The 14,338-nt window shown below is 41.7% G+C and overlaps 1 protein-coding gene across 2 annotated transcripts in view; it reads right to left on the bottom strand.

The window, feature by feature from the left end:
- prkd2 (protein kinase D2) overlaps positions 1-14,338 on the bottom strand; it is a 38,680-nt gene that overhangs the window by 22,768 nt on the left and 1,574 nt on the right. The window lies entirely within an intron of this gene.

Consider the following 14,338-nt stretch of genomic DNA (forward strand, 5'->3'; position numbering starts at 1 on the left):
AAAAAAAAAACTGACGGTTGAGTTTAGGAAACGTGACACAATCCCCTGTCTCCTAGGTTAAAGTCCTGTGTTTTTCCCATCCACCACCCCTATCATCCTCCCTACCTTCGCGGACCTTTCATACTACCCGCTACAGCGTAAATTCACACGCAATTGCAAGATAATGTAAGTCAATGGAGGCCAAACAGAATTGATAAACACGCTAAAAAGTATGCGTCTTGATAACACGCCAATAATGGCATATGTGTCATACATACGCCCTTTCATGAGATCAGTCTGCACCACATGCAAAAGCTCTTCCTGGATTGAACATGTTTCCTGTTGAAACCTGATACGGGGAGGGACCTAAGTGGAAACGTATGAGACATATATTAGTGAGGTAAGGGCAGTGGCATGGCAGAGAGATAACGTGTTTGCATTGTACATTGGTCATTGTGTAAAAGGTTTGGTTCGTCATGTTCTTCACAATGAGCATGACCTATTTTCTCCCATGACTCAGGTTTTCTGTGTGTATATAATCAGGTTTACATTTCTGACTTGCTTTTCTACATACCAGAGATAACTGTTCAAACCTGCAAGACTACAGTCCCTGACAAAAGTCTTGTCTCTCATCTATTTTGTAGAAACACCTGCTATTAACCTGACTTTGAATTAATCAATTGGTGTAAGAAATAGCTATATGAAAAGCTAAAACCCTCCCAAATGAGTTCAATGCACTGAAATAAATTAGTTTCACTAAAAAAAGTTTATTATTTAAACAAGACAGAAAGGTCAAATTTTGGCAAGACAAAGTTTTGTGCTCTACATAATGAACAAATTTACAACAAATACTAAAATATGTCAGCAATTAATAGTGTTGCTGTGAGTTCAAATTTAATATCTTGTATGACTTCCATGAGCTTGGGACTGCATCCATGCGGTTTGGCAGGATTCATCCAATGTATGTGAGTCATCAGGAATGCTAGGCAGTCTTGCATGCCTCCCAGAGGTCATCAAATATCTTTGGTTTGGTCTTCCATGCTTCCTCTTTCATCCTACCCCACATATGCTCAATGATGTCATGTCTGGTGACTGGGCGGCCAATCCTGGAGCATCTGATCTTCTTCGCCTTGAGGAACTTTGAAGTGGAGATGGAAGATGCGATGGAGCACCATCTGCTGGAGAATTTGGCCTCTTTATGGTGGGAATATAAGAGGTAGCTAAGATTCTTGGTATTTGAGACTATTGATGTTGCCTTCCACCCACTGCAGATCCTTCGCACACCCATAACTGGATGTTACCCAGACCATGATTTTTTCGCCACAAACTTCACTTTTCTGGGTGAACTTGGATCCATGCGGGCTCAGTAGGTCTCCTGCAAATTGCGGCAACTGTGGTGTAATTCAAAGAGATTCATCTGAAAAATCCACTTTTTCCACTTCTCCAGCGCCCATCCTTTTAGCAGGTGTTGGCTTTGGCAAATGCCACACGGTTTTTTCAATTGTCTTTTGTTTAGTGCTGGCTTTGGGCAATGATTCGACCATGGAGGGCCATTCAAGAACGAACCGCAAACCGTTCTGGTGACACAGGGACTTCAGGGGACCAGGTCTGGTGGAGCTCTGCTGCAGTGAAAAATGGGCTGGCCTTGGATTTTGAGCCAACAAACGGTCCTCTCGAGCAGTGTCTTGCGGGGTCTGCCTGACCTGGGCTTGTCAAAAACATCTCCAGTTTCAAATGTTTTTTTAATCCTCTGTACTGAGCTGGGACACATTGAGTGTGTCTGCCACATCAGCAGTGGATCTGGTCTTCAGCCTTGATAATCAAACTTTAGTCTAGGGTGAATCTTAGGCATGTTGCAGATGTCTAGTTGCAGTTGATGTGAAGGTCTAGTGTACTGGGATTGTTTTTATACACACCTGAGACCTAATTGATCATATTAGTCCAGGTGAAGCTCAACAAGGCGACACACTATGTCTTTGCAAAAATTGACTCAATGGGCTTACCAAGTGTGAATATTAGAATACTTTTTGACAGTTTCTTTTTGCACTGAAACATTATTACAAAAAAGTTGGGATTAAAATGAGCCATTTTGTCAAAAATCTGATAAGATTAATTGCAGCGGAATCAGGTCAATTTGTACACAAGCGACAAGACTTTTGTCAGGGACTGTAGAGGGGGGAGTGTACACACAACAAAAAATTTAACAGTGTATTCATAAATATGTATACACAATCATCCCATGCGTAACTAATAATTTCACAGTGAAAAAAAAAAAAAAATGAAGCGCATTACACAAAGAAATACCAACAACCTGGGTTTAAGACAGACAGACAGACAGACAGACAGACAGACACGCAAATTTGACGTTTTCTGAATAACATAAAGAACCTTTCAATCCAGTATGCTTAAAAATAAGTGGTCAAAGGTTCAAATGGAAAAGGCGGGATGGTGAAATGTTATTTATGCTATAAGAGCAGGTAGATTATTTTCAGATCAGAGTAAATGACAGTGAAAAGATAATCAATCATACAGTTGATTGAAATGGACAAACTTCATACAAAAGAACGTGGGTGCGTGCGTGCGAGCGTGTGCGTGCGTGCGTGCCCAGAAAGTGGAAGAGGCTTAGTCTCAAGCAGGAGCACAGAGACAAAGTGTCTCATTCTGCTCCAGGCATCAAAAGGAGGACGGGGAGGTAACATGAGAGCCGTGACCAGGCATGAGAGAGGGGTCTGGGGATAAAGGAGACACGCACTGCTATTCTGAACCAGCCTTTGTTGCTAGCAGCTCCTCACTCCATTAGCCCCCATCCATCCTCCTCCTCCACCTCTCTGTCTTTCCTTGGCTCGCTTCTGAGCAGGTAAGCTGATAGGAACCTTGGATACAATCCACTCTTTGCAATGAACAAGTCATTGATTCATGACAAGAGGGAAAGACAGGAAACAGGCCTTCATAACAGAAGAGACGGAAAGTCTGGGTGACGAGTGAAGAAGGACACAAAGATGTTTGGAAACAAATTTATTAAGCCAAGAAAGTTAAAGAATCAACAGGAAATTATGAGGCATACATCAAGTTATTAAAAAAAAAGTGTGTAAAGGCATATTTTCTGAAGTGATATTAGTTGTGTTGCTTGTTTTGCAATCCAAATATAGTATACATTTTCAGTATCTTGCTTAAAAAAAAGGTGAAAATCCATGTGTCTCCATTTGCTACTGTTTAAGAAATGGTGAAAAGGTTACAACAAGACACAATATAAGAACTCCATTACTGCCTTACAATACTATAGCTACATTTGGTCTTTTTAATTTGGCATTTTTAGTTCTGTGTGTTTAGCTGTTTTGTTGCTGGAGCAATACAGGATATAAAAGAAGAAGTAAAAGCAGGTCCCTCATTATCATAATGTATTTCCATCATTCATTTCCATCACAGGTTCTCTTTATCTGTTCACCAACTGTTGCAGAAAAACATTTATCTTAATTTTGTGTCTTTGCAAAAGCACATATTTGCAAACAACATACTTGGAAGCAAAGAGCCGGTGTAAGAACATTTAAGATCAGATATTGGCAGTACTCATTCAGGGCCACACACTGGATAGAGTGACTATTGCAGACTACCTTGGCCAGTTGGTAACTTAATTAATAAATTGTTGCCACAGAACTAACAGAAATTCATGTTTTTATTCAAAGTGACAATCGTGTTGAAATAGGAGGAAAGGAGGGAAGCCTAACTTCTCTGCATGGCTGCTCAGAAAGTATACTGTTACGATACAGTCTCCCAAGCATCTGCCTTTATTGAGTCATATCACATATGAAAAAAAAAACTGTATTGGTAATGGTGCCAATAATCAAATTAGTTGTAATTATAGAAACTGAGAAAGACTTCTGAAAACATAGGTGCTTCAGAGGCCTGTGGTGACCTCCTGCTAAGGTCACATTTTACGAGACTTTATTCCAGATTTAAAAGAGAAACTGTTTTTGGCACACCACCTCATTGATTCGCTCTGCCCTTCATCCCTTTACTGCTGGGGTTAATAATCCTCTACTACTTGATGGATTAACAAAGCTACCTTGACAAGATTAAACCACAAATGCTTGGCCATGAGAACTTTCTCCATGCGCCAAGAGCGCCATGGACACAAACACCACAATAGGCACATTGCTGTACTATGAGTCATCCCCCTTTTCTTTATGCCTGTTCCCCTCTTCTCTACACATATATTCTTTCTATCCCTCTTTTTACTTGCCTGCTCCTTCCTATGTGTGGTATGGCTTTATGGGGTTGAAAATGCTGGAGGCTGTACACTGAACTCGGCCATGTGAAAATATGATAATATGATTTTATTACCACAAGACAGAGCCAGGCTAAATGGTTTTCCCCAGTTCTAATCCTTGTGCTAAGCTAAGCCATGCATCTTCTGGTTCTGATTTGATATACAGTGGACAAAATATGAGAGTGGTGTCAATTGTCTCATCTAACGCTTAGCCAGAATGCAACAAAAAAGGGTTTAAAAAATGTCTAAATATTGCTTAACCATTGTATTGTCTTAACTTTTGGGACCCTCTCGTTTCAGACGGGCCAAATTGACCCGTGACTTATTTGGGGTTTTAAAAAAAAAGAAAATGTTACTTCATAATCTATTAACAAATATTGTCTTTATCTCAATTTCAAACAACTGAGATAACATACATGTTTAAGGAATGCAATCAGTCTCTACTAGCACACAATAAAAATGGAAGTGTGATTCGTTTTTTTGTCATAAGGTTATGATTCATGTTAAAAATTTACTATGTGATCATTCTTATCTTGGAAAAAACACAAGTGGTCATATCCAGAATCATTTTCTGAATTGAGTTGGGAATGCATGTTTATCACAGAAAATAAGGTAAGGCCAATGATTTTCGGTGGAAAACATTGTATATTTGTACCATTTTTCTTCTTTTCAAAAATTTGAAATGGGTCAATTTGACCAGAATACCATACAAGGGTTAAAAGCTGTGGTAGGCACTTTATTTTTGGCATCATTGGGAAAAATTCCACTACAACATGTCAGCATGTTGCAATTCAAGTTCAAGAAAACTAGACTTCAACACTTCTTCTTGGCTCTGCATCTAGGCCATGACGAGAGACTTTGTCCAATCAAGGAATTGTCTGAGCAACAAAGAGGGGAGAAGGACAGCTGCCGGAAAAGGGCTCACAGCATGAAACAGGGCTGAGAGCAAGTATTAATAGTAGTAATTGAGTTCATTAATTATTCTTATGTAGTATGTAAAGAAATTGTGATTATTATAACACATAATTAAAGTCATTATGGTGAATATTCAACCCCATGTTGAGTACTAAAGGCCTAACTGATGGAGACATTACTTTTCCAGTTGCTTCGTCCACTGACTTACTGTCTTCAGTATTGATGTCATGTGTTTATCTACTGAGGTAAGACTGGCTTTGCCTATTTCCCTTCATAACTGAGCATCCCCTGAAACCACACACACACACACACACCTCACCATGTGTCTGGGCCACACTGCGCCCCAGACCAACCCAACCTGTTAACCATCACAGTGAGCCCATTGTCTGCAGTCTTCCCAACATTCTTTCCCTCACACACACACACACACACACACACACACACACACACACACACACACACACACACACACACACACACACACACAAAATTAGCAAATAGTTTTAGTTTTGGGGACTGTATTGATAGTTCTGTAGCTTTGTTCTCTGCTCTTCAAAGGCAGTCACTGTGTGCTTCTCTCCTCTCAAAGAACCCTGTGTTGGGCAGTTTCTATGATATGAGAAGAAATTCTCTCTAACTGGTACAAACTCTCCAAATGTCACCAAAGCCCTGCTCTGTGGCCCCCAATTGGATTAAGGCACAAAACCGTTTTTACCGAAGCTAATCAGCAGATTAGTATCATAAGGTCTCATTTGCTAAGAGCTAGAGAAGGAATGCAGGGGTCCGAGAGGCCAAGTCGGTCCTTGAAAGGACAAAAAAAATGTTTGGTCAGGTCGGCCTTTAAGGATAATTCTGCTTTATTACAACTTTGGTCTCATTTTACTACTTTTGGCCATCATTTGTAACATTGTACAAAAAAGAATTGTTCTGGGAAAACGGCGACATCACTAGAATGGAATCTAATTAGGTAAGACACACAAGTTGTGTCAAACATGTTCATAACCATCCCTCATTGCACAGAAAAAATGTGTGCACTGATTGGTCCAAAAAAACGATGCCAAGTACGTTACGTCAAAGTTCTAGTTGAGCCAAATAAACTGTATTTATCTGACTCACAATCAAGAATTTGCCTAAAAGGAAGTGCAGCCACCTAAAGGCAGCAACACAGATGTGTTGTTACTCTGGACAGCTGCTGTGCAGTTGCACATCTCCAATTACTGGGTTTCCCTTGATTAAATCATGTGCAAATGACACCAGGCTGCTACAGAAAACCTCCATGCAATAAAACTGACATGCAGTCACATAAACGGCTTCATCAACATCTGTTGTTATTCATTTCTATCATAACTGAACAAGTTAAAAAAAACACACACTCTGCCTCTGACTGCAGATGTGTGGCGCTGTGTGTGCCGCACTACTTGCCACTCCGCACCAGACAATGATATGGTTTTCCATTTGTCGAGCTGCTGTTGTCACGCATCACTGTGATTGTCACAGCTGTTTTAGAGCAATGAGACCATCGATGGACTGGCTGAGAATCACCTCACAAAACCCTCTGATCTATAATTCTCTTAACCAAGCCCTTTTGCTCTTTGCACTGCTGCACGTACATGAACCAAAATGGCAGGTGCACATTGCACTCATCGCACGCTTGTGCTGTTAAAATAGGGCCCTAAGCCCTGATTTCCACCAACTGCGGAACGGCTGCGGATCCGCTCCGTAACGGCAGCAGAGTCAATAGGTTTCCATTAAAGTCAATGCCCTCATTTATGAAACGTGCGTATGAACTAACACAGGCAAAGGACAGGCGTACGCCGATGCCTACGCAAAGCAAGGCATTTATCAGTTTACACGTGAGCGTAGGCTGCGATAAAATCTCACATCTGGTCTGAACTTGTGTACGCAATTTTTTGAGCCAGTGTAGACTCGCGGTGCAGCATTTAATTTGTTTAGCAGGAGAAGGAAAATTCATCAGTTGATCACTTATCAGCAATGGCAGATCTGGCTCTTTTAGAAGACCTCTATGAGCCGGTACAACAGTGCACACACACACACACACGGGCCACGGTGGAACGGAATCGGATTAAGAGAAGATGGCTCTGTCAGGAAAACCGGGAGCCATAAATGTAGTATTGGAGCCAGATGACCCGATGCCCATAGAGCAGTGTCCAGCCCAGCCCCAACTGGGGGCTATACGAAGGAGACAGGATATTATTCCTTGCTTTTAAAAAGGTATAGTGTTATGTTTGGCAATGATATTCAATGCAGGAAACATGACAATGCACAACATTTTTATTTGTTCTTCAGGTTTTTGTTTGTCTTTTGAAGTGTCGCTAATGATAACGATTTCTTTCTGAAAGGAGAGCGGACACACCTTCTCTCTCACAGATTACAGTTGCCTGACACTGACTCATAAAAAAAATCCTGTAAAAAAATAGAAAAAAAAAAAGAAAAAAAAACACTGCATAAACTCTGCAACTGTGTGTTTATTTAAATATAGGTACACCTACATGCAGGCCTAAGAGACTGCAATATAAGTCTGTATGTTACTATTAGGACAATAGCATACATATGTTGAGGATGTATAAATTAAATAAATAAATAGAATATAATACAATTAAAAAATAATAATGTATATAAATATAAGTAAATATTACTACGGCAACCCTGTTGACCGCATCAGTGATCTCTTTCATCCCGCATTCTTTCTACAGCCTTCAATTCCAGTTTTTAGACTGCCAAATAGTAGGTCTACACACGTTACTGCAAATTAACCTGAGATATTAGGGTTTCAATCTCTCTGATTACGGATTACGCCATGTGGTAAATTGAAGGGGAGAGGCCTCAATACCAAGAACATATTGCAGTGTGATATTTAAATAATGATTGTTTCCAGTTGCTGCATTTATCAGTGTACGACCATCTTACGCTCTGATTGGTGTGATACGAATGTTTCATGAATCCCACATGAAGCCTGTTGTAAGATGATTTCCGCGGCCATATCTGCGCTGGTTGATAAATGAGGGCAAATGAGTGTATTTTCACAGACTACAGAACAGCTGCGTACAGCTGCGTTCCGACTCCGTCCCAGCTCCGGAGCAGATACGCAGAGCTTCTATTTTTGCCGGAGGCAGGAGAGCTCTGCAGCAATTCACCACAGGGCAGATTGTGTGGGTAAGTCGAGCACAGAAACAACATAAAACATCCTGTTGATTTTCAAAATAAAATACACCGTGCTCACAGTGGATCACATTTCCCTGCACTACACCTTGGAAATACCATAATGAGCGCAGACAGGCTCAAAGTCAACAGGTTCGAGGTTTTGTGGTTCTGTTTATAGAAACTACATTTTGTTATATTGCGTGGTTATATCGCAAGCTCTCGTGGGTCCTTGTGACTACAGCTGTCAGTCATGACCACAGCTGTTCCGCAACTAATCCGGACCTGGTTGGTTTTTAACGGACGGCAGAGCACGGAGTTGTCACGCAGCGGAGCCAATCCACAGTTGGTGGAAATCAGAGTATGACTGAAGAAAACTGCAAAAGAAAAGAAAGAGAAAACTTCATGGTGAACATGGTCAACTTGTTCAGACTTCTTTTTAGAGAAGTTGTTGTGAATAGAATACGTGAGTAGAATGTCACCAGCAAAAACAATGGCCACAACTACCAACAAAAGACCTAAGACTAGATCATTTCAGGATCGCAGTCTCAGCTTGTGCTCAAGATTCAAACCCTTAAAATCTCCATCTACCATCCCACCACCACCGCCTTTCTCTCACTCTGATACATATCCCTGTCACTGGGCTCCAGCCAACAGTGCATGCTTTGAATAATCAAATGTCCTTGTGTGAACTAAGCTTCCCCTGCAGCTCGCTGGCGACAACCCGGAGACACCAGGCACGGTTAGTCATGCAAAGCTGTTCCACTACCATGCAAATAGTAGCAAAGAGAGGGAGAGAGAGTTATGGGTAAGCAGAACTAAAACATGTTGCTGTGGGTCCACCCTTTTGAAATGGACACCATTTCCTTTATAGTAGTACGATTTTAGTAGCCCTTATGAGGTTTGAAGCATTTGGCTAAAGCTGCTGCATTTGGTCAGCGGCTGTGTTTTCATTACTCAATCATCAAATGTCATGTTGCCTGATAAAGGCGTGGTTTGTTCTTTCACTTGTATATCCACTTGCCGGTGTCTTTCTAATTGACTGCCATTCATTCATTGACCGACAAAGGTTTGTACTGATAAGCAGAGTGTATTTGCCCAGTGGCTCCGACACATACAGGAGGCTTTTTTAATAATTAAAGCTGCAAGACAAATCCCCCATAACATTAGATCGGTACAGTGGACAAAATGAAGGCAGAGTCCTCAACTACAGCAGCGCTGAACACAGAACTGTGTTGATTTCATATAAACAATACGACCTTGTCTGTCACACTGGGCCTTTGTCTGGAAAATCAGGGTCAACTGTTACGTTACTTTGCAATGTGTGTGTGTGTGTGTGTGTGTAGAATACATGTGCAGGAGAGTGAGGTAAACAGGAGGTGGTGTGTATGATCCCATTCCCAGGGCCAAACTGCTTCTCCAGGGAGAGAGATAAAGCAACAGACCCTTCCAAAACGGAGGTGGAAACAATAGCAAGGGCAGGGGCTCTCAGCCACAGCTGTGTATGTGTGTGTGTGTCGTTGCTGATATTTCTTTTTGTTTTTAACCATCTAACTAAAAAAACAGAAGAAACATCTATATTAATCTATACCAGTAAATGTTACACAAAAACAAATGAAATTAGAACTGCAAGTCAGAGACTGACTGTTCAGTCATTTCCACAGTATAAATGAGTTCTCATCAGTGTGATTCCTGTGCTGGATTCGACACTGCTTGCCGGCTGCTACATGTGTCATCACAGATTAATCTGCAGAGGTGTTGAACAATCCAGTAATGTGACCACAGCCAACACTGACAGGACTCAGCAGGTTCTCACACGTTGACATACATAAATAGTAACACACCCACTGACTGAGGTTGTTAGTTAAGTCTTGAAAGAGCAGAGCTGACACACCTTCTGGCACTGGGTGAAGTGGGGAAATACAAAAGCCAGACCTGACCATACAGTTTCTTAACTGTATCGTTCTGTAGCTACTTTTGTTAAGGCCTAGGATTACCTGTCTCTAATGTCTAATATTTACCGAAAAACAGGGATCATTCTAAGTAAAGTGGGAGTACAGAATCTTTGACTTATCACTTCCTAGAAAGTCTATGTCCTCCAAACCTGTTTATGTCATGCCTCGTACAGCCAGACAAGAGTGGGAATTTCACTATATTACAGTAACTTACTTAAAGTGTGCTCAAGACGGTAAAACAACCTACAGAAAAGGTGAGACTGACATGGAGGCCAGTGGCAGTCGGTGGATGAGTGCGCAAAAAAAAAGGAAAGTGGAGGAATGGGAGGTGGAATGCGAGGAGGAAGAGGACACAGAGCATGAGAGGAAGTTGGTGATAAGGCAAGCGGAAGGGACCGGAGATGAGCAGATAAAGAGAGGAAGTACAGGATCTTAAGGGAAGGTAGAGAGGGTAAGGCACAAGAGGGGGATTAGGGAGAGGAGAGGATTCTGTTGAATAAATGAATTTCTCTTAATGTTAACATTACCATTACCCAGAAAAATAGAAGGAAACATCTCACATAATATGAACAATCATTGAAACATCAAAGTCTAATGATCTTTAAGTGATAGAATAAGAACATTGGGAGAAGGTAAAGTGAGAAAAATAAATAGTGACTGGGAAAAGAAGGGAATCAGTGAGGCCTGTCCAACAAAAGAGCAAATACATCAGAGCTGCATCATGGTTGAATGGAGACAGACCTCTGGTTTCCAGGCCATGCTATTAGTTCTTGTTCCATCAGGAGGAGGGGGTTGGGGCAGCTAAAGGAAGGCCGGCTAAATGGGATTTTGGCAAGCCCAGTTGCCAGGTATACAGCCAAGCTAGGTTTGAGAAAGGATTGAGAACTGTGGGGTCTTGTGGGGTTTTGAGACTAAAGGTGGATTTGGATTTCTGGCCTGAGAGACTGGGCCTACTGCTCAGATCAGTGGACTATAGACAAGAGCTGTAGGATGGCCATTAACATTGGTGTTGGCAGTTGAAGCCAGGGGAGTGTGTGCTCCTCCTCAGAGAAGTGTATGGAAAAACGTGTCAATGGAACACAACTAGGGAGCCTGTGAATAAACAGAACCGGTGACTCACGCTTTCTGGGATGGGAGAGATGACCGTGGGCGGGGGTGTGGGGTACCACACTGCCTTCAATACCCTTTTAAACACACCAATGTAGGCATTCATGCGTGCACACACAGTCCAACTCATGTGTCACACTCAGTTAGCCGGACCAGGACAAGCTGTCTATTGTCCAAGTCTCACACCTAAATTTGTAGCTCCTAGCAGGGCAGGAATTCTGTATGCAGGGGCTTTTGGGGATTGATGAGTGTTGGAATAACGGTATTTTTTTGGATTTTATTTCTTTTAAAGTAAACTCAGGAAAGGACAAGGAATTAAAATCGCTCTGGACACAACTACCTAGGGATTGCATTAGTTTTACCAAAAGCAAGACTGAAATAACAGCCATATCTTATACTGAACTTTTGAACAATAGACATTACAGACACTAGACGTCTAGTAGTTTATGCTGCCATTTAATCCATCCCTGAGGGGAAATTCATGCTCTAGTTGCAATTGACCCATCATTACCATTTAGGAGCAGTGAACAGCTATCGTTGACTGAGGTCAAAGCCTTGATCAAAATAAATGGCGGGAGTATCCCAATATGTATTTTGGATGGAAATAAACACAGGGAGAATGTGCAAACTCCACACAGAAAGACTCTTAACTATCATTAAACTATCAATCCTAATGCTTAAATACACGTGCTATTATTGATTAAATCAACCTATGTACTTTCAATTAACAATTTATCCCTTTAACATTCGGTTTCTTTTCTTTTTCTCTTTGAACGTCTTTCAAGTTGTTGATCATGAAATGATGGCATCCTTCTTTATCATCTTGTTCCAGTTTTTTATTAAAGCTGTATTATCATTTTTAAGGCTGCTCTTGCTCATCAATTTAAAAAAAAATTGTAGCCTTTGCAGTATGTAGCCTCACATATTTAAAATCTTTACAACTTTTGCTCTTGAATTTAAAATAGGGTTCTATGAGTTTAGTCATTAGTCTGACGAGTATCAGCACCTCAAAATGTGAGGCCATGGTTCTCAGCAGGAAACCGATGGAGTGCTTTCTTCGGGTAGGGAGTGAGTCCTTACCCCAAGTGAAGGAGTTTAAGTACCTTGGGGTCTTGTTCGCGAGTGAGGGGACCATGGAGCGTGAGATTGGTCGGAGAATCGGAGCAGCCGGTGCGGTATTACATTCTGTTTATCGCACCGTTGTGACGAAAAGGGAGCTGAGCCAGAAGGCAAAGCTCTCGATCTACCGGGCAATATTCGTTCCTACCCTCACCTATGGTCACGAAGGCTGGGTCATGACCGAAAGAACAAGATCAAGGGTACAAGCGGCCGAAATGGGTTTCCTCAGGAGGGTGGCTGGCGTCTCCCTTAGAGATAGGGTGAGAAGCTCAGTCATCCGAGAGGAGCTCGGAGTAGAGCCGCTGCTCCTTCGCGTCGAAAGGATCCAGTTGAGGTGGTTCGGGCATCTGGTAAGGATGCCTCCTGGGCGCCTCCCTAAGGAGGAGTTCCAGACATGTCCAGCTGGGAGGAGGCCTCGGGGAAGACCCAGGACAAGGTGGAGAGATTATATCTCCAACCTGGCCTGGGAACGCCTCGGGATCCCCCAGTCGGGGCCGGTTGATGTGGCTCGGGAAAGGGAAGTTTGGGGTCCCCTACTGGAGCTGCTGCCCCCGCAACCCAATACCGGATAAGCGGTCGAAGATGGAAGGAGTTTAGTCAACGTATTAGATGGTGACTGTCCTGTTGTTAAGACGAGAAGATGTTGAAAAAGGAAGAATTGAGGAAAAACCAAACCAATTTGTCTTTTTTTTTTGCTGACAAGGGAGTATTTTTCCAAATTAGAGGCTGTGGAGCAACAGCCACAAACTGGTACTGGTACCCAACACTGATATAGTACTCTGCAGAGGAATAAACATTCCTTTCTGTGTCCAAAAACACAAAGTTTCATCTAGATGGGTGTTACCATGCTAGAAGCACTGAGGGATTGTGACCATCATACACAGTCTTAATGTTGCCAAGGTTGTTTATTAATTACCCTTAGTGCCACTTTAGTGCATGTTAGACTGACCTTTCCACACACACACACACACACACACCTTTATAAAGAGCAAACTACCACTACCAATGTAGGATGATGGTATCTCCTGTATTTGAATGGTGAAAATCTAACTTAGTACTGGTAGTTTTCAAACACTGTAAAGACCATATTTCCCATAACAATAATTGCTTCTTGTTGCAAAGAGGATGTCACTACTTCTCCCCGCTCCAGCAAATTTTTGTTTGAACTTTTTTAGTTTATTAAAGAAGATATATTTATAGGTTATTATTCCTACAGGGCTTTTACTCATCCTATAGTACCTCCTGAGAAACTCACATTAAGTCTAAGCACCCTCCTTGTGATTTATACTGTGAACTGTAAAACACAGCAGAGAGGCTGCAAAGCTTCTAAAAGATAGCCATGTTTGTTTTTGAAACGTACACCAATGTTGTTGTAGATGTCGTAGAAGGAAAATAATATGCACACACACAAAAGTAAAATCCAGGCAGTAAAAGTTTGTGCTTGAAATTGACTAATAAAAGACACTCAAATTCTTTGGACAACTTGAAAAAACAAGGCCTTGTCTTTGCCCTTCAGCAAGGTTAGAAGACATTTGACATTTCGGAGCAATACAAAGCTATACCTTAAAAGGGATCACTGACTAGTAAAAAAAATAATAGCAAAAAACTCAATATTGTGCTCAGCAAATAGATGAAAGTTGGCCTGGTGTGATCGGTTCTTTGGGCATGAGATGCAAAACTGCTGGTGTTGTACTAAGGGGAAGTGAAAGGGACTTTTAGCCATCACAAAAAGGTCACAGGCGTGGAGCACAGTGGGATTAAGCTATATCAAATGCAGATCCCAGTTGATCTGTATTTGCTCATTGCTCTTCAGGTGCTCCTTAACATTTAGAAATTG

The sequence above is a fragment of the Etheostoma spectabile genome, chromosome 3 (genome assembly GCF_008692095.1).
Source record: "Etheostoma spectabile isolate EspeVRDwgs_2016 chromosome 3, UIUC_Espe_1.0, whole genome shotgun sequence".
In the NCBI taxonomy this organism is placed as follows: domain Eukaryota; kingdom Metazoa; phylum Chordata; class Actinopteri; order Perciformes; family Percidae; genus Etheostoma; species Etheostoma spectabile.